The 19,478-nt window shown below is 35.4% G+C and overlaps 2 pseudogenes; one reads left to right on the top strand and one right to left on the bottom strand.

Moving 5' to 3' along the window:
- Positions 1–1,832: 1,832 nt before the first annotated feature.
- LOC100728979 (F-box only protein 9-like) lies at positions 1,833–2,824 on the bottom strand (annotated as a pseudogene).
- A 127-nt stretch (positions 2,825–2,951) lies between these two features.
- Positions 2,952–3,413, top strand: LOC134470556 (focal adhesion kinase 1-like; annotated as a pseudogene).
- The last annotated feature ends 16,065 nt before the right edge of the window (positions 3,414–19,478 follow it).

The following is a 19,478-nucleotide window of genomic DNA, read 5'->3' as shown; positions in this document are numbered from 1 at the left end:
CTATTCGTGATAAAAGCCTACAGAAAATTAGACGAGGTGGTCTTTATCTCAATCTGATAAAAATCCACCTGTGACAAACCAGCAGCAAAAACTGAAAGCTTTCTGTGTAAAAACACAAAGTTGTCCACTGTTTCCACTCTCACTCAACATAGTCCTGGAAACTTTCACCAAGAGAAAGAAATAAAAAGAGTAAAGATAGGAAAGGAGGAAGTTAAATTATCATTGTTCACAGATAACATGATATTCTATATTGAAAACACCAAAAACTCCACTAAAAGCTGGTGGATTTAATAGGCAAATTCAGTAGCATAGCTGGAAACAAAGTCAACAGTCAAAAAATCTACAGCCTTCTAGAATAAAAATAGCAAACTCACTAGATGGAAATCAAGGAAACAACACATTTCACAATAGCATAAAAATGTGAAATACCTAGGAATAAATTGAATGAGCATTGTAAAAGACTTCCACATTGAAAACTACAGTACTCTGAAAAAGGAGATTGAAGAAGATATTAGAAAATGGAAAGATATTCATTGCTCTTCAGTAGAAAGAACCAATATAGTGAACATGCCTGTACTTCCAAAAACCATTACACAATTTTAATGCAATTCTGATTAAAATTCCAATAACATATCTTACAGACTTAGAGTTATCCTAAAATTCATCTGGAACCAGAGGAGACCTAGAATAAGAAAAGTAATTATGAGCAAAAAGGGCAAGACAGGGGCCATCACAATCCCTGACTTGAAATCATAGTATAAAGATACTGTGGTTAAAAACAGTGTGATACTGGCAAAACCAACAAATAAACAAACAAGCAATGTTTCAGAAGATCAGTGGAACAGATTAGAAAGATGCAGAAACAATTCTAGACATACCAAGCAACCTTGTCTTTGACAAAAGGGACAAACCCATTCACTGGAATAAAGATGGACTCTTTAATAAATAGTGCTGGAAAAACTGGATTTGCACATGTTAGAGACTAAAACTGGACACATTTCTTTCACCATACACTAAACTAGATTTGGAATGTATCAAATGCCTAAATACTAAAATATAAACATTAAATCTTCTGGAAGATAGAGTAGGTAAAATTATTGAAGATATTGGTGTAGGTAAAGACTTTATGAATTAAACATTGTAAATTAACTATCATCGAAAACCAATCAATGAAATTTCATCTCATTAAAAAGCTTTTGAACAGCAAGAGAAAACACTTTCAGTAAAGAGACAGCCCACAATGTGGGAAAAGTGTTTGCCAGCTGTTCCTCAGGCAAAGAATTACTTTTCACAATATATAAAACACTAAAAAATTTCAGGCCTCCAAAATTTAATGAACCAATCAAAAATGGGCATTGATGAACATATACTTCTCAGATGAAGAAATACAAGCAGAAAATAAATATATTAAAAAGCATTGAACATCACTGGTCATTGAAGAGATGCAAATTAAAACAACACTGAGATTCTACTTCACCCCAGAAAGAATGGCTATTTTCAAGAAATCAACAAATAAGAAATGCTGGGGTTTTTGTGGGGTAAACAAACACTCTGGAAATCAGTGTTGAGATTTCTACAAAAACTAGGATTGGAGTTCCTATTTGACTAAGTTATTCCCCTTTTGGGTACCTCTCCAGAAAAATTAAAAACAACATACCACATTGATATATGTGCACACATGTTTATAGCAGTAAAATTTGTAATAGTTAGATTTTAGAAACACCTAAATGCCCACCAAATGAAGAATGAATAAAAAAGATGAGAACAGGCCCAACCACCGTGCACCTGGGTGTATGAGTTGCATGGAGATCTGCGGTGGTCACAGGGCCATCCTATTGCTGCCTGCCTCTACTTAGCCTCGCATAGAACCACAGCCTATTGTTATAGAAATACTTAGTCTGATTGTGTGTACTTTGTGACAAGTGATAATGACCCAGAAGATTTCTGGGTTCTGTTATTGCTGCTTCGTAAGGAGGGAGCAATGGATGGCTCTTTCAGGGTAGTCAACATCATCTCATAGCCACTGAGACAGAATCTTATGTCCCTGTAATACTCCATTTGGTGCCATATTCAGTAGAAACCATCAATAAACAGTTCCTCTTGATGAGTGTATTTGGTTTTATTGATATACACTCCATGAAACCGAACACAAGGCCCATCTAAAACATCTCTCTCCAGGATGAGTACAGAATAAGTTTATCAGCTTCTGCCCCATGCTTTCAAGCAGGCCAGACATCATATTTCAGCATCTCTGACACAGATACAGAATCCTCAACATGCAAGTTACACTGCTTTAGAGATCTGAGGTCCAAGTCATTAGACATCACCCACTGGAAGACGTACACCATGGGCAGTGCTGATACGAACAAGTCTGACTGCGCTCAAGCTCAGGCTGACACATCCAACACCAATACAGACTTCTAAAATGTGAACTGCATCTAGGAGTAAGACAAGAGAGCTTCCACCTTGCTATCATCATTATTATCTTCAGTGTGGCTGATTCGAACACCATCAGCTTCTGGTGGCCAGATATAAGTAATCTTGAACTCTCTATTAGGTTCAAGTTGCATGGTCCTATGATAGAACTTGATGGCTTTATAAAGAACTTCACTTTGTCCTTCTGCTTTTAGGAAGTGTTCTTGAGAATTCTTTTTTTTTTTTTTTTCCTTTTCTTTTTTGCCACTTCTTGTTTTTCTTTGGCGTGTGCTGCTCTTTTAAGCAGGAAGCCTCTTGCTGCTATGCAAGGTTCAATTTCTACAATGTTAATGCTTACATCTGGGACTAATTGAAACATTCACTGAGCTCAGAACATCTTGAGTTTTGCTTGCAGCTTGTTGGACTACAGTGGAAAACAGAGACACTAGGAGTACCTTTTTTAAAGTTGTCATTAGATATTTTTCATGGAGATATTGTTGTGTTTTGAGCTAATATGACAGATACTAACAACTACCAAAATAATGACAGATGCTTACTTATACCCAAACTTGAATCATACACCAAATTCGAGTGCTAGGACTCACCTGATTGCTGGCATGGAATGTTCCCCTGGAGCAAGGGAGTGAGTATTAAAAGTCTTTCATTATTTTGAAAGGAATAGTGAGCCAAACACTTGGGGCAGCATTATCATGCATGGAGATGCAACTGATGTCAGGGGCATCATTCAAAGGACAGTGGACAGTCCCAAAGGAAGGTACAGGGCCTGCTGTGGATTCCACCTTGGTCACCTGTGGTCAGAGATGGTTCATTAGCTTTGTGCGGACATGGGTGTCGTCAGAGTGTGGGAGAAGTATGAGCTCACCTACCCACCAGAGAAGTGGAAATATGAATGAAGGATTCTTTATTTACCAAAAGGATTTCTAAACCTGTTTACTGAAGACAAGCCAAATCTGAATTTCTTCTATCAACAGGAATAAGAGTGTTTTAATATACTTGTTTAATCTTATTCATCGCGTATTTTTATTTTACAATTACATCAAGCCTAACAGTTGAGAGAATACAAAATCACTGTATGATACTGAGACTCTTAACCAGTGTGAAACTTTATAAATTTTTGATACTTGGTAAACTTTTGTATGGTTGGACAAATTTTAAAAGATACTTGTTTATATGGAGAAGTTAAGTCCATGACCATTGTTCTGTCTTTAAGTATAGTTATCATGTCTGAAGTAAAAAAAATTGTCATATAAAAATTGTTGTGAGATATCTTTTTGATATGACAATTTATATACAAAAGCAAATATCATTGTCTGCCGAATGAACTAATAATATTACACAAATACAGCACATATTACGCATTAATATTATTGTAGAATAGTCACAATAGGCTAATGAATGCCAAAAAGACTTATGCAGAATTGAAATTTTATCTTAGTAAACACATTTATTACCTAGGTGCTTTTGACCAGTAAAAAAAAATGTGTATTTTTATACAATGGAGTACTATTTAGCTAACAAAGAAGGATAAATGTGAGGCTTTTTATAGGGAAATGAATGCAACCAGAAACCATACTCATAAGTGAAATAAATCATATTCACATATGCAAACATTGTATTGTCTCCCTAGGGTGAGATGAAAGAAATTTTATATATATATATATATATATATATATATATATATATATGTATATGTATGTTTATATGATAGTTAAGATGGTTATAATATTAGTTTCTTTTAGTTCATTGAAAAGGAAGTTTGTGCTAATACTGTTCAGACAATTAAATGCAGCTATCTTGTACTCTGAGTAACTAATTTAAGGATAGCAGTATGCAATGTATTCACCATTTTACCTTCTAATTATCTTGCTTTGAAATTTTGTTTTATTTTTTTCTCCTAAAATTAAAATAAAGTTTTAGAGAAATTAATGATATCTTTAAAAGTTTGTTTAAAAAGCTATCAAAAAAGTAAAAAATACATAATGTAAATTTATAAAGAAACATTCTTTGTACTTGTCCAACTAACTTAGTAATTATTTAGTTTTTAGGCAAGTAGGATCATTTTTATAAAAGAGAATTTGAGGAGAACAGTGAGCATTTTACTATTAGAAATATTTTAGCAACTACTTTACTTATTAGCAAGATAGCATTCTTTCATACAGGAAGGGACAACTTTAGAAAAATGGGATGCTATAAATCTTTAAAAATTGGAACTTAAAGTAGCAGCATTGATTTCCTTGGCATAAATTTCTGCTTTCTCATCCCAAAGTTTTGTTTTGGCATGAAGATAGCAATAACATTAAGCCCTCTACTGGAATCCCAACTGAAGATAGATTATTTTGTCTTTAAAAATTTCATTATAAAGGACTACTATAGAACAGATGAAAAATATTTTAATTTAATGGCAATAGGGTCCATCTTAGAGTCAGATAGTAGTTTCCATTTTTTTTGTAGTCTCCTCTCTTATAAGATAGAAATAATAAGATTGTTTTTAACAAATTATTGTAAGAATAGCAGAAATAATTAAAGAAGTGTAAGATACTTTTAAATTGTTAGACTTATCAGATGTTAAAACAATAGATATTTTGACTGGCTTAAATACAAACACATTTAAAGTGTGAACATTTTAGCCTGTCACTGGAGGTACTATGAGATAGGATTATAGGCCTTGGCACAGAGTCTAACTCCTGACTGAATGCAAGTTAACTAAAGGTACCATTCCATGTATTTTATGTCTCTTGTGGTTATCTGCTGTTGTATAAAAAATTCTTGACTATTCAGTTTTATCTCATGAAATCTGAGAGTCAAGAATTTGAGTAGGCATAACTGGAGGACCTCACTGACTGCCTCTTAAGGATACTCCGATGATGAACCACGTGGGCAGCCATGTTGACTTGCTCCTGTGTCTGGTACCAGGGCTGAATAGCTAGAAGGCTGGACTGAGTTTAGTCTGTGAAACAACACACTGACACCTGATGATTCAACATGGCAGTCTCAGAGAAATTTCATGGCGGAGGCCCAATTTTCTGAATGAGAGTCCTAGAGGACTCAAGCAGGAATCACCAGGCTTTGTCTGACTTAGTGTTAGAAATTCCAGAAAGTCTCTTTCACTGAGGGAAATGAAGGTTATCCAAGAATTTCACGATAAATAAATTAATAAATCACAGGACCTCTGAATCTCAATTTTCCTTCCTAAAGGGTTGTTGTTGTGAAGGTCCAATGAGGATAATGTCTATAAAGTGCCCCTCGCCGAGTCCTACAAAAGAAAATTCTCCCCTTTTGTTTGTGCATTTGGATATCTTATCCCCAGGACAGCTGGACAATACGGAAGTAAACATGCCTTCTTGGTCCCTGAGCATTCCAAATAGCAGTCAAGTGAGTTTTTTATACTTGAATCACAGAAAATAGCTCAGGCTCAGACTGCACAAGACCTTCAACTTCTTGGGTCCAACTGAGAACTGAGATGCTAAAAAGAAAAAGCATAAAATACAGATCAGTAGAATATTAAATACAGTCACAAAAGGCTTTCAGAAGCTCAGTAATGATTGTTTTACCACATGTTACCAGTTGCTGTTCCTAATAATTTCAGTACCAAAAGTTTAGATTCTTCTTTGTGTCTTCTCTGAGTATAGAAATGTGTAATTTAATTTAAAAAGATTTCTAACTATAATGGCTAACATTATAATTAAATACATTCCAAGATTTCCAATTTCTAGTTTTTTTTTTCCACTAGCAGTGTATATAATTGATGTTTCAGTATAATTTCGATGGGAAACACATTTAAGCCTCACTATTCATGAAAGATTGGTTCCAGGATTCCTGGCAGATACCAAAATTCACATCCTTTATATATGTAAAATGGTGCAATGTTTACATAGAATCTATACACAAACTCTTAAGTAGTTTAAATTATCTCCAGGTTACTTTAATAACTTGAATGATATACATGCTATATAAGTCATTGTTATACTGTTTCACTTTGGGGAAAAATAAGGAAAAGTCTGTATTCAGCACAGAGATAATTTTTTTTCAAACATTCCCAACCACGTTTTGTTGATGCAAGGATATAGGAGGTGCAGGTGTAGAGGACATACTGTGTTTTGGTTGCCAGTAGCTGAACTCTCTTTTTATATTTTATTTATTTTGAATCTGGTGAGATTCTGAGAGTACCTTTCAAAAAGAAGCGGAAAAGGGCAAATACTTCTTATTCTCTTGGCAACTAGATTAGACCTGGAGAGAGGTTCAAGGAGTCGTGGCTGTTCTATATGAGGAATCATGGTCTAATGATGGAATCAGGGCACTGGAGAACACATTCTGGAGACTGGTGGTTGGGGCTTCCTGCCAGTGTGCAAGAGCAGCAGGCAGAATGGGACAACAGTAGCCTCCAGCACTGGAGACCAACTGGAGCAGAGCAGGCCCTGGTGCCCACACCAGACTTGTTTTGTTACAAGGTTTTACACTCATTTTGGCTGACACCTCTTCATTATTTGTACTTTTTCCCAAGCCAGGTTCTTCAGTTTTCTACACAATTATGTCAGTTAGTGTCTTTCACTAGATATCACCGTCTGCTTAATACAGTCACATTTAGATGATTTTACTTGCAATTGTGTACCCGAAAGTTATTTTACTATCAAGTGTTCTTACAGGCTATGACCCCCATAAAGGTGGAAAGTATGGTTCTCAATTTTGGGTATATATAAGGATCCCCTAAACTATTTGAACAATAGCAATGTCTCGGGGAAACCCAAATTGATCACATGAAATATTTAAGGGTGGGAAACTATTTTGATAGTTTAAAGAATATTTAGGTGATTTTAAGGTAAGAATTTCTAGGGAACAAAATACAATGACTGATGGAAATAAAGACAGTGAAGGGGTTAATTAAGTGTACTCTGCCCATTCATCCCTAAATTGTGCCCCCTAAGAGGGACTAGAATAGTTTTCTTTTATCAAGGTTTGTGTGAAAGAAGTACTCTTATAAATCACTTCTGTGACTGTTTTCTCTAAACCAGGCACAGTGGAAACGTGATTGGAGTAGTTTTTTGACACCAGTGGAGATAACAGGATCTCATGTAGCAGTTGTCAAGCAGCCATATTTCTGGGAGCCCAGAAGGGGACAGTTATGAAATAATCTGCAAGGATTTCCCAATGACGACAATGGTTGGTCTACTTATGATCCTTGGCATTGTCTGTCAATCATGGATTCCTAGGACTAAAATAGTTGAAAAATCTACAATATTTTTATATAATTTGTGTAACTGGAAAATTTCCAAGTGTGGCAAATTGAAATCTGACTTGATTCAGTTTTCAAACCATGAATCTACTATACCCACTTGCAGGCTTAAGTGAGTTCACATACCCAGAGCCCATGAATAAAAAAGAGAATATACTCTTGATGATTGGGGTCTTGGCCTTCTTTGAGGATCTTTGGTCAATATCAGGTGGCTGAAAGGCCTTTGGTTGGCACAGAACGGAAGACAATACAAGACCTTCCAATTTTGTTATTGTTAGAATCCTAAATGTGTGTTAATTCTGGTTTCTGGGGACCCAGAACATTTCTGGGAGTCACAACATAAAAGCAGTGTTGATTTTTCAGCCTGACCCGGCCCTGTAGCTATTATCTCTGCACTCAAGTGTACAAGGAAAGAATATGCTTGACCACAGACAGAATCTACTCTTTTATTTCCTTCCCTAAAGAACCAGGGCTGTTATGATAAGGCAGGCGATGTGAAAACCTTTGATCTACACCTTATTTACAATTTTTATGCCTAAGGAAAACACAAATACCATTGCCACTTTCAGAGTGCAGAGAAACAGGAATAATGAGGACATTCAATATGTAGTGTTGTCTATTTTTTAAAGGTTGAATAACAGACTTTGAGAATAACAATGAATTTCTGGAAGCTTAATCAGGTGGTTGCTCCACGGCAGCTGCAGTTTGGAGACAGTGCTGAGATTGCTCTAAGTGGTAGCAATACATCTTGATATGTAGATAGTAGTCTGCTACACTTTTTTTTCTTTCCCCAAAACAGAGACTGCCAGATGCCTTAATATTTTCCCTTTGGAAAGATACATGCATGAAAGAAAGTAAAGGCTAATTTACCCCAAATATAGAAAACTATCAAGTTAGTATTAAGGGTATTAGGCCATGCCAGGCCTTGAAGCCATGTACTGTATATAGTGCTCCAGAGGTTTTCATATTGTCACAGCAAATTTCTGTCTGTTTACACTTTGAGTCTTGTGAAGAATTTCCTATGAGCAGCAGGTCTGGCGTGATTGGGAGGATAACACTGCAGCATCAAGTTACCCATGAATGGAAATCAGAAAGAAAATTTTCCCACTGAGCTGAACCCAGAGCACTACACCCCATTCTCTATAAGGTCTGGACTTAGAAATGGCCTGAATTCAATAGCTATAATGCTTTTTGAGCCATGGGTAATAGTTTGATGCTAAGATTAAAGAAAACAGAAGGCTGAAAAGAAGTATAAATATAGTAAATTTGTGTAGATATAATTATTTGAATTCCATATATAATTTTATCAGGTCTCTAGTGAAAAAATTATCAGTATCAAGTGAAAAAGATGATCCTCACATTAAAAGTATATTCACAGCTTGGTTATATTAAGACTTTTTTCTATGTAAATTACATAATTATGTACAGGGATTTGCTTGCCAATCAGGAACTTTCTGATTTCCTTTTACATCACTATGGGATTCTACACAATTCTGCTTCTGACAAGGGACCTTTCTTTGTTAGGTGGTGCCTCTCAAATTCACTACTTTTCCCATATATTCCATGATCTGTGAGCTGTTGGTTTTTGAGACTGAGGAGTGGTGAAATAATTATCAGTGTCTGGTGAAAGGTGCAGCTGTGAGTTTTTTTTTAAGATACATTTCATGCTTTCAAATATCAACAAATTTATCTCCCCAAATTGAGGGGTGAGTAAGTGGAATTAAGATGACAGGTTCTTAGTGACATCTATACATTGGGAATACTTTCTTTTTTGCTCTCTAAAGTGCTATGCTTATTCATTTGGACTCCTTATAGCTCTGAATTGTCAGCCAAAAATGAGAATCATTGTGTTGGCTCCAGTGACTGATCAAGACAGTAAAAGTGACTAATTCGCATATGAAACATCACAGAGAAGGAAGCACATGAGTAGAACGCACTGAGAAGTTGACTGCTTCCTAGTGTACTGCTCTCTCAAGTGGAATAATTTAATTTTATATAGGGAGATCCTTTTTGAGTTACAATTCATTTGCTCCACTAAGAAAACACTAAACAGATAGTAATGAAAACATAATTATGAGAAGAGAGTTAGAAAAACAAAAACACCTTCATGACTGACTAGCTTTAGGGACAACACTATAAATTTTTTAAATCTGATTTTCTTGCAATGCCATCTCTCTCCTTCTCTCTCTCTCTCTCTCTCTCTCTCTCTCTCTCTATGTCCTTCTCTTTCTCTCTCTCTTTGTGCGTGTGGTGTGTGTGTGTGTGTGTGTGTGAGTGTGTGTGTGTGTGTGTGTGTATGAATTTGTCTCTTGGGATGCTGTTTTTGGGAATCTACCAGCCATGGTTAGGAGGAAGGTATCTGGAGAAAGAGGAGCCCAACCAGTTCATGAATCCCAGTCAACACCTAGCAATGAGTTTGAGCAGGTACCATCACTGAAGCTGTGAATCTTCATGATGTAAAAGGCGTAACATAGTTTGTCCTATAGGATCATGTTTTGTAATTGGATTTTAGAGACTCCATTGTTGATTCACTTGAGATTGGAAAAGTTTTAAATTTTCTGCTTTGTAAGACTGAATCATGAGTGATAGTACCTTGGATCATGGAACGGATCCAAATAACAGATCTCAGTGTGCTCAAGAGTTTCTATCTCTTCCATTGATGGAGGCTTTTTGTTTTTGTATGTTTTGTTTGTTGGGGCACATCTATTGTGCCTAGCTTCTTCTTTCATAGGAGTTTTTATTCTATGGATCAGAAGTTTGTTCAGCTATTCTATAGATGGAGTTCTCTTTTCATCCAATTTTGCAGATGTACTGAAGAAAGATTATTTTCCATTTGCATTTAAGATGGAAAAGCTGCCATATAGAAGGACATTTGAGTACAATGTGCTCGAATTATAATTACAGAACGGTAATATGCTTCCATTCATAACATACTCCACAAGCAATAGCTGCACCAAGTAAGTGAATTGGCGCAAAAGGGCATAAATGAGTTCCCAGAGAGTCTACTAACTAATAAAATTTCAGTTTGTAGAAAAGACTATCACATTTCAGTATAAAATCAAAACTCCTGAAGATAGAGGCAGAAAAGCTCATAAAAATTCAGTCCAATTTAAAAAAAAATTAGTGGCTTGTGGATAGTTTTTCCAGAATCATTTATTAAAGAGATTAAGTACAAATGAAACACAAAGACTGAAAAAAATTCAATAAAAATGAAGCAATTTTTAGGGCCAGGAATTTAGCTCAGCAGCACAGGCATCTGCTTGACAAGCATGAGGTTGTAAATTTGATCCTTGGTACCAATAACTAACTAAATAACTAAATAGCAATTTTTATTTTCAAGATGTAAAAAGTTATAAAGTCCTCAACTAATTTTATAACTATCTAAAATTATACCTTTATAACTATCTAAAATTATACCATTCAGGAATTGCCATTTGTTATTTATACACCAACTGACAATGATGAGATTGTGGGCTAGATGAAAAGCAGACTGGGGTCCTCTGGCAGAGAGCTAGTTTATTGTTTCATACCACCTGGCCTCAGTTCAATTAGTGCATTAATTTTCTTAAATTTTACAAAATCATAGAAAGGTTACAATTTCCTTAAGCCATGTACTCTGGCTTAGATCCTTTAATCATGGCTTTTTTTTTTTTTTTTTGGTCTACCTTTGCTTTCATGAAATATGTGATAGTTCACAAACACTTTTGGTCTACTGGCAAATGAGTCTTCATCATATACTTATTTATATTATAACTAAATTGATCCAAGCAACCAAATTCATTCAGATTCATGACTGTAAATAAAATTTGTTTCATTGCCAATGTATTTTAGACTAGCCTGGTGTGTATTTTGTTGATTCTCTATGTGTAACCAAGAAGACTGGCCTGCTCAGCAACATGACTGAATTCAAAAAAACCTCATGCTCACTTAAGAAATTCTCTCAACAGTGGTCTCTCTTTTTAAGACCTGAATCACAGGGACAGACATGATAGAAAACCGTGCAATCAGATTTGCCTTTACTGAGAACATATGTATTGAGTATTTCTGTGATGTGTATAAATTCTATGCTAGGTAAATTTCATGTGAAGATAAATATTTTGTCTTTAATACATTGATGAGGATGCATGCATTTTAATAATGATAATACAGTGAAATAATTGCTATCAGAGGTATGTATAATGAATTGACCGTGGAAGTCTTGAGAATTGGTACAAATACCTGGTTTGAAGAGTCAGTTAAGGTTTCATGAAGAAAGAAAATGTAAACTTTTTCTTTTTAGGGATCTAGTTTTTATATTACAAGGAATAAAACAAACAGAATAAAGAAAATCTTGAAAGCACAGAAATACAATAAGTAGACTTGGAAGAAAAGATGCCTCAGGTGGGCCAATCATTCTAGACAAGATCCATACAAAGTAGTCAGCTTCAGATAATGGTGACCTAATTGCATGACATCTAAGGAAAGCCATCAGTGTCTAGCAGGCAGAAAATAGAGGAGGGAGCCAGTTGAAACCTATCAGATATTACCTATCTCAAATTATCTCCTCTGTATTTCTGAGCAAAATAATTTTAGGAAGTGTGGTTTATTATTCAAAAAAATAGGTAACTGAATACCATCATATTTACATCTTAGAAAGATTAATAGAAGAGTTGAAGAGAGTGGATTACAGGAGATTAGGGTAAAATGGAGAATTTAGGAAACAATTGTACAATCCTAAGAAAGATCCATTGATGTTACTCAAGTGCCTTTGTTTCTGAGGTCTGGAATTCTAAGTCTCTTCCTGAAGTCTTCAACAAATACTTAGAATCCTGCCTAACTGGTTCCAGAATACAACATCTCTACCAGCAACAGCCACGGCTTTTTTTTTTTTTCCAGTGTGAATGTGAATCATGTGCAAAATCATTCTTCTGATAGTTTACTCACCGGAACTAAGGCCCTCTTAAGCAGGCTTTCATTAGGACATAGAAAACTTATTTTGCAACTTCTGGGAATCCTTCTGGGAATGAACCTGAGTTTCTCTTTCTAAATCCCAACTCACCTAAAATCTCACATGAATTATACACTCAGAAAGCTTACAGATAATCAAAAGCATTAAATTTAATTTTACATGTCATTCCATTTCTATTGCTCATTTTAAAGCTTTGACTTATCTTCTTCCATATTGAGGTTTTCCTGCTTCTTCTGAGAATTGATCTTCCTCTCTGCCAAAGCATTCCTACCCTGTACTCTACTATCCTTGATCCATAGTTAAGATATATCTTTTATTTCATCAGTGTTTTTACTATTGTGCCCAAGTTGGTGCTGATTGTACTGTCAGAAGATTGTTGTTTCTGCCAGTCTCTTGGGTAGGTCACTTCATCTTCATCCTCTGATTAGTTCTAGACTTGGAAAACAAATTCAGTGCTGTTCCTATCTCTCTGCTCTGTCTCCTCTTGAAAGATAATCAGTAACCTACCGACTGAATTCAGTGAGCGTGTTCAATGACACTGGATGTATCTGACCACTATCTTTAAAATGCTCTTTTAACTTGGATTCTTTAACATTCTTTTAAATCTGGCTTTTCTTACCTTTCCTCTTAAGACTACTTTGCTCATTCATCTCTGTTTATTCCTTAAATAGTGCAATTTTAGACATAGATGAAAAGTACTTTTAAGCAAAATATTAAGACTTCTTTGAGTGATCTAATCTCATGGCTTCATTACCAATTTTATGTCAGCATCTTTATTAAAGCAAAGTTTACTCCTAGTAGCAGGCATGTATTACACCTTCATGTGGAGACTACAGATTTAAGTAAAGTGAGTCTGTCATTTAAATCTACTTTTCATTCTGTTTATTTTTTCTCCCATTTATCTCATTAAATGGTGCCAGCATTCACTGTAGTTCCTCAAGTCAAAACCAGGCTTCAACACCTCTACCTTCATCCAATCTCAAGAGTCATACTGACCTTGTGTTCAATTAATCTGTATGATCTATTTATTTCTCTTTGAATTGTCAGTCTTATGGCTCATGAAAACAACATCTCATTTCCAGACTAACTGAAGATTGCATTCTTTTGTTTTTTCTTTTTGTAGGGGAGACTGAAAGAGAAATGTATTTGATAGATTTAAAGAATCTATCCTAATTAATGCCAAGTCTTCAGTAAAGGAAAGTTGGAGGGACGAGTCCAAGACTAAATATCAGGCCCTGAAAATAAGTGATGATGCAGGCATCGTCCAGGCACTATTACCGACCTGTAGATGGTGGTTATTACTACCCATCTGAAGTGGATAGTTCTTGGAGCAAGATGTGGGTGAATCAGAAAATATCTGTCACTAGAGAGGTGCAGCATTCTGAACTCAGGTAGTTCTGCTGTGGGACATCCCTTAAGGAATAATAGAGAAGGCTCATCCTCCTTAGCACATTAGGAAATCACAGATTGGATAAAAAAGTAAAGATGCTGACAGAAAGAACAGCATTGGGGGGAGCCGGGGAAGGCTTCTCCATTGGGTTCACATTTTTGTAGGTAGGTCTTCAGTAAGAAGAGCCACTGCCATTGCTTTACTGATGGGATCAGCCAGCAAGCCATCAGTTGCCAGTAGGCAAGGGACCCTTCTAACACTATCACAGTGCTTCCCTGTCCACAGGACCACAGGAGTGCAGCCGGTGATGCTATCAGGGTCACTTCATGAGCTGTCATAACAGTAAAAGTTTTGAACCAAGCTTCTCAGCCAGTGGCAAGTGTTTACTGATGGGTTATTGATCCCCTCAGTCCTTACGATCGCTGGGCAGAGAATAGGACAGCTGGAGCCCCCAGGACTGTTGTGCTGGATCATTTATTCTAACATGATAAACAGTATAATCTTCCACAGTGCTCTAATGAGATAAATATTGGGAAGTGCTGTGATTTTAGAAAACTCCAGCCATCTGCTAGCTGAAGTGACAGTTCCATTCCCTTATGTTACCTACAGAGAGATGCCTGAGGCAGACACCTCAGAGGCTGTCTCTTCCTCTTTGCTTGCTGGATTAATGCTCACACCATCACTAGTTTTATCTGTTTCTATTCTTGCTTTTGCCAGTATTTTACTCACTCATATACAAAAAATTACTTCCTTCTCCTTGAGTATTGATTGTCAACAAAGGCTGATGTGTTTTGCACCTTAATGTAGCTTATTTTTTAGTGGGGGAGACAATATAATAACTAGATGAGCTATTATAATTTTGACTTTAATTTACTATCTCCTAAAGCAATGGAATAGAAATTTTAAAATGGAAAGATTTATTATAAAACAGTTGAGTTTGGAAAACTTGATAAATGTAACTTATTTAAAAATTATAGTCAAATTAGCCTTTAAGCAAGAATCTTCAAAATAATTGTATCACTAGTTCTACTTTTGGCTTGATGCATAAGAATCTTCAAGTTTTGAATCCGTTGTAAATAAACTGAAGCCTGAAAGTATGTACTTTGTCTATTATGGTGGTTCAAACAGAAAAGAAGGCAGGAAAACTCCTGAACAGAACTGGGCAGTGAGTTGAACTGGGAAATTAGCATATTTTAACATGCTTTCATATCATATTTGAAATACATTATTATTTTATTTTAATAAATTTTAGTTGAATTTTAATGAATTGAAAAACTATATACATTTCTTTGGATAAAGGGACTGTACCCCAATTCACTCAACAAATGTTTATTGAGCATAACACTCTCCATCAAACCTAGAGAATATTCTAGAACATGTAAAAAAGATAAGAGAGTATTATTTTTAGTAAGTTCCTTGGTGAATGAGTGTAAATAACTCAAAGTAGTGGATAATCACTAGTCTCTCCTTAAAGTACTAATGAATATTCTCAAATATTTCTCAAAAGTTTGACTAAAGATTTGGCTCTGAATGTCCTAATCTTCTTTTGATTGTCTGAAGTAGCCATAGCCATCCTTATTATTTTATCATAAATCCCTCTTCCAGTAAAAAGAGCAAAGCAAGAGACAATACTGGAATGTTTCTAAAATCTTAAGAAATGTAACTTAAATAGGTATTTTCTACTTCACATAATTAACACTAAGTCTGTAAGGACTGACAAATCTTTTTAAATAATTAACTCAGGAAGGAATGAAAAAAGCTTCTAATTCCATCCACCAACAAACAATTTAGTCTGAATTCCCCTAGCACTTAACTCTGCCATTTCTCTATCATTAATTTTGTGCTTCCTGTTGCAACATTTCTAACTGCCTTCAAAAGGCAGTTACTACACTGTAAACACAGTTGTATAGTAAGCGTCTAGCAAAAAAAAGTAATCTCATGATTACTGGACTTTTTTTTCAGAGTCTTCACAGATATCTTTCACAGCTTTTCTACCCCACAGCACTCCAAGCGACATGGAAGATGTAAAGTAGCTTGATCTGCATCCAGTAGTCAACTGTAACTTTCAATTCTCTTTCCCCTCTCTTCCTTTGTATTACACATGCTTCTATTTATTTGAATTCCATGCATTTTTAAAAGCACTTTTTTTAGGTACAACTGGCATAAGATAAACCACATATGTTTAATGCACACAATTTTTTTTAAAATTTTTATTTAAAGAAAGACTAAACAAAACAGAAAATGGGTAGAAATAATACATAATTTCAAAGAAAAAAATAAACAGTAAGAAATCACTAGTTGATGTTTACATATTGTTGTTTTACAAACAGTTGTTCAAGGTACAAGAATGGAACATGTAAAGTGGGAATTCAAACAGCAAGACTGCAAACAGTTCTGTCCAACAAAAACTTAGTAACATGGTTGTCAATCCTATACACTTAAACATACATGCAGTTATCCATATCTTCATTTATGTTGAGATTAAACAAAATAAAGCAGGTTAAAATCATTCTGAACAAAGAATAATAGTATTGTTGGGTTTCACATCATGATACTCCATGATCAGCACTAGGTACTGTAGTGTCTTTTGTTTTTTTTTTTTTTGAATTTTTTCTTTAATTAAGACAAACATAAGAAATGACTAAATAATTTTTTTAAAACAATAAGGGGGAGATTGAGATAAAACAGGACATAACAATATAACAATAGAGGTCACAGCATGACTGTTTCAACAACCTAGTACTTCACCACCATATAACCTGACTTAATAGTAGTTACCATAGTGTCTTTTTCCTTGAAATATTTGGATAAAACTTCATATACTCTAGCTTCAAATATTTTCATATCAAGAAGCCCAGAATAAAGCCTTTCTAATTAATGAGTGAAAACTTTATAAGGCTCCAAGGCCACCTAATGGGGAATCATGATTACCACATATTTTTATATATTTGAATCATTACTTACATTAGGGAAACTATTCGGTATTCACACATGCGAGATTGATTTATTTCACTTATGAGTATGGTCTCAAGCTGCGCCCATTTATTGATAAATATCTCAATGTGATCCTTCTTTATAGCTGAATAATACTCCATTGTATAGAAATACCACAACTTTTTTATCCATTCCTCAGTTGATGGACACTTGGGTTGTTTCCAAGATCTGGCGATTACAAATTGTGCTGCTATAAACATAGGTGCACATATATCACTGTGGTATGATGCTTTCAGTTCTTCTGGGAATATACCTAGAAGTGGAATAGCTGGAATAAATGGGATTTCCAGTCCCAACTTTTTGAGAAATCTCCAGACAGATCTCCACAAAGGCTGTACCAGTCTACACTCCCACCAGCAGTGCAGGAGAGTTCCTTTTTCCCCACAGCCTCTCCAGCATTTGTTGTCGGTTTTCTTGATCCTGGCCATTCTTTCAGGAGTGAGATGGTATCTCAGTGTGGTTTTAATTTGCATTTCTCTAATGACCAATGATGATGAGCATTTTTTCATGTATTTATTTGCCATTTGCATTTCTTCATCTGAGAATTGCATATTCATCTCAGATGCCCATTTTTGGATTGGATCTTTGAATTGCGGAGGTCTGAGTTTCTTTAATTCTTTATATGTTTTAGACAAGAGGCCCTTGTCTGAGAGAGAGTTCACTAAAATCTTCTCCCAGTTTGTGGGTTTTCTTTTCACTATGCTGGAGATTTCTTTTGACATGCAGAAACTTTTTAATAAGAAGTGGTCCCAGTTATTGATTCTGGGAAGTATTTCCCGTGCGGTTTGAGTCCTGTTCATGAATTCTTTACCTACTCCTATGTCTCCAAGGTTTCTACCTAATTTGTCTTCCAATAGATTTAGTGTTTCTGTTTTAATATTCAGATCTTTGACCCATTTAGATTTTAATTTAGTACATGGTGATAGACATGGGTCTAGCTTTAGTTTTCGGCAAATGGAGAGCCAGTTTTTCCAGCACCATTTATTAAAGAGACTGTCGTTCTTCCAGTGAACCTGCTTGGCTCCTTTATCAAAGATAAGGTGGTTGAGTGTGTTCGTAGTTGTGGTTGTATCTTCTAATCTATTCCACTGATCTTCGGCTCTGTTTTGATTCCAATACCATGTTGATTTTACTACTGTTGCTTTGTAGTATAACTTCAAGTCAGGGATTGTGATGCCTCCTGCTTTGTCTTTGCTGCTTAGAATTGCCTTTGCGATTCTAGGTCTCTTCTGGTTCCAGATGAAATTTAGGAGTGATTTCTCTAGATCTATAAGGTATGTTGATGGTATTTCTATTGGGATTGCATTGAATCTGTATAACAGTTTTGGGAGAATGGCCATTTTCACAATGTTTGTTCTTCCTATCCATGAGCAAGGGATGTCTTTCCATTTTCTGAGATCATCTTCAATTTCCTTTTTCAGTGTATTATAATTTTCACTGTATAAGTCTTTCACTTCTTTCGTAAGAGTAATTCCTAAATATTTCATTTTTTTACTTGCTAATGTGAATAGTCCAGTTTCTCTTATTTCCCTCTCTGTAATTTTGTTGTTCATGTATAGGAATGCTATTGATTTCTGAGTATTGATTTTGTATCCAGCCACATTACTGAATTTATTTATTGTATCTAAGAGTATTTCAATGGAGTTTAGGGGGTCTTCTATGTAGAGTATCATGTCATCTGCAAACAATGATAATTTAACTTCTTTTCCTATCTTTATCCCTTTTATTTCTCTTTCTTGCCTAATTGCTCTGGCTAGTACTTCCAGTACTATATTAAATAGGAGTGGTGATAAAGGACATCCTTGTCTTGTGCCCGATTTTAAAGTAAAGGCTTTCAATTTTTGGCCATTTAGTATGATGCTGGCTGTTGGTTTGTCATAAATGGCCTTTATTATATTGAGGTAAAGACCATTTATTCCAATTTTCTGTAAAGTTCTTATCATGAATAAGTGTTGGACCTTATCGAAGGCTTTTTCTGCATCTATAGAAATGATCATGTGATTCTTATTTTTGGCTTTATTGATATGGTGGATTACATTTATTGATTTGCGTATGTTGAACCATCCTTGCATTCCTGGGATGAATCCCACTTGGTCATGGTGTATAATCTTCTTGATGATTTGCTGGATCCTATTTGCCAATATTTTATTGAGGATTTTTGCATCTGTGTTCATTAGGGAGATCGGTCTATAGTTCTCTTTTATAGTTGGGTCTTTCTCAGGTTTTGGTACTAGAGTAATATTTGCTTCCAGGAATGACTTAGGAAGGATTGCTTCCCTTTCAATTTCATTGAATAGTTTGAGGAGTGTCGGCATTAGGTCTTCTTTATATTTCTTGTAGAATTCTGCAGTGAATCCATCTGGGCCTGGGCTCTTCTTGGTGGGTAAGGCCTTAATTACATTTTCAAGTTCATTAGCAGAGATTGGGTTATTCAACAGTTTTACATCCTCTTGATCTAGCTTTGGTACTTCATATGCTTC

The sequence above is a fragment of the Cavia porcellus genome, unplaced genomic scaffold, assembly GCF_034190915.1.
Source record: "Cavia porcellus strain 051 isolate PalLab524CR breed Dunkin Hartley unplaced genomic scaffold, mCavPor4.1 scaffold_15, whole genome shotgun sequence".
Taxonomy (NCBI): Eukaryota; Metazoa; Chordata; class Mammalia; order Rodentia; family Caviidae; genus Cavia; species Cavia porcellus.
The sequence above is the reverse complement of the archived record's forward strand: the minus strand, read 5'-3'. Positions and strand labels throughout refer to the sequence as shown.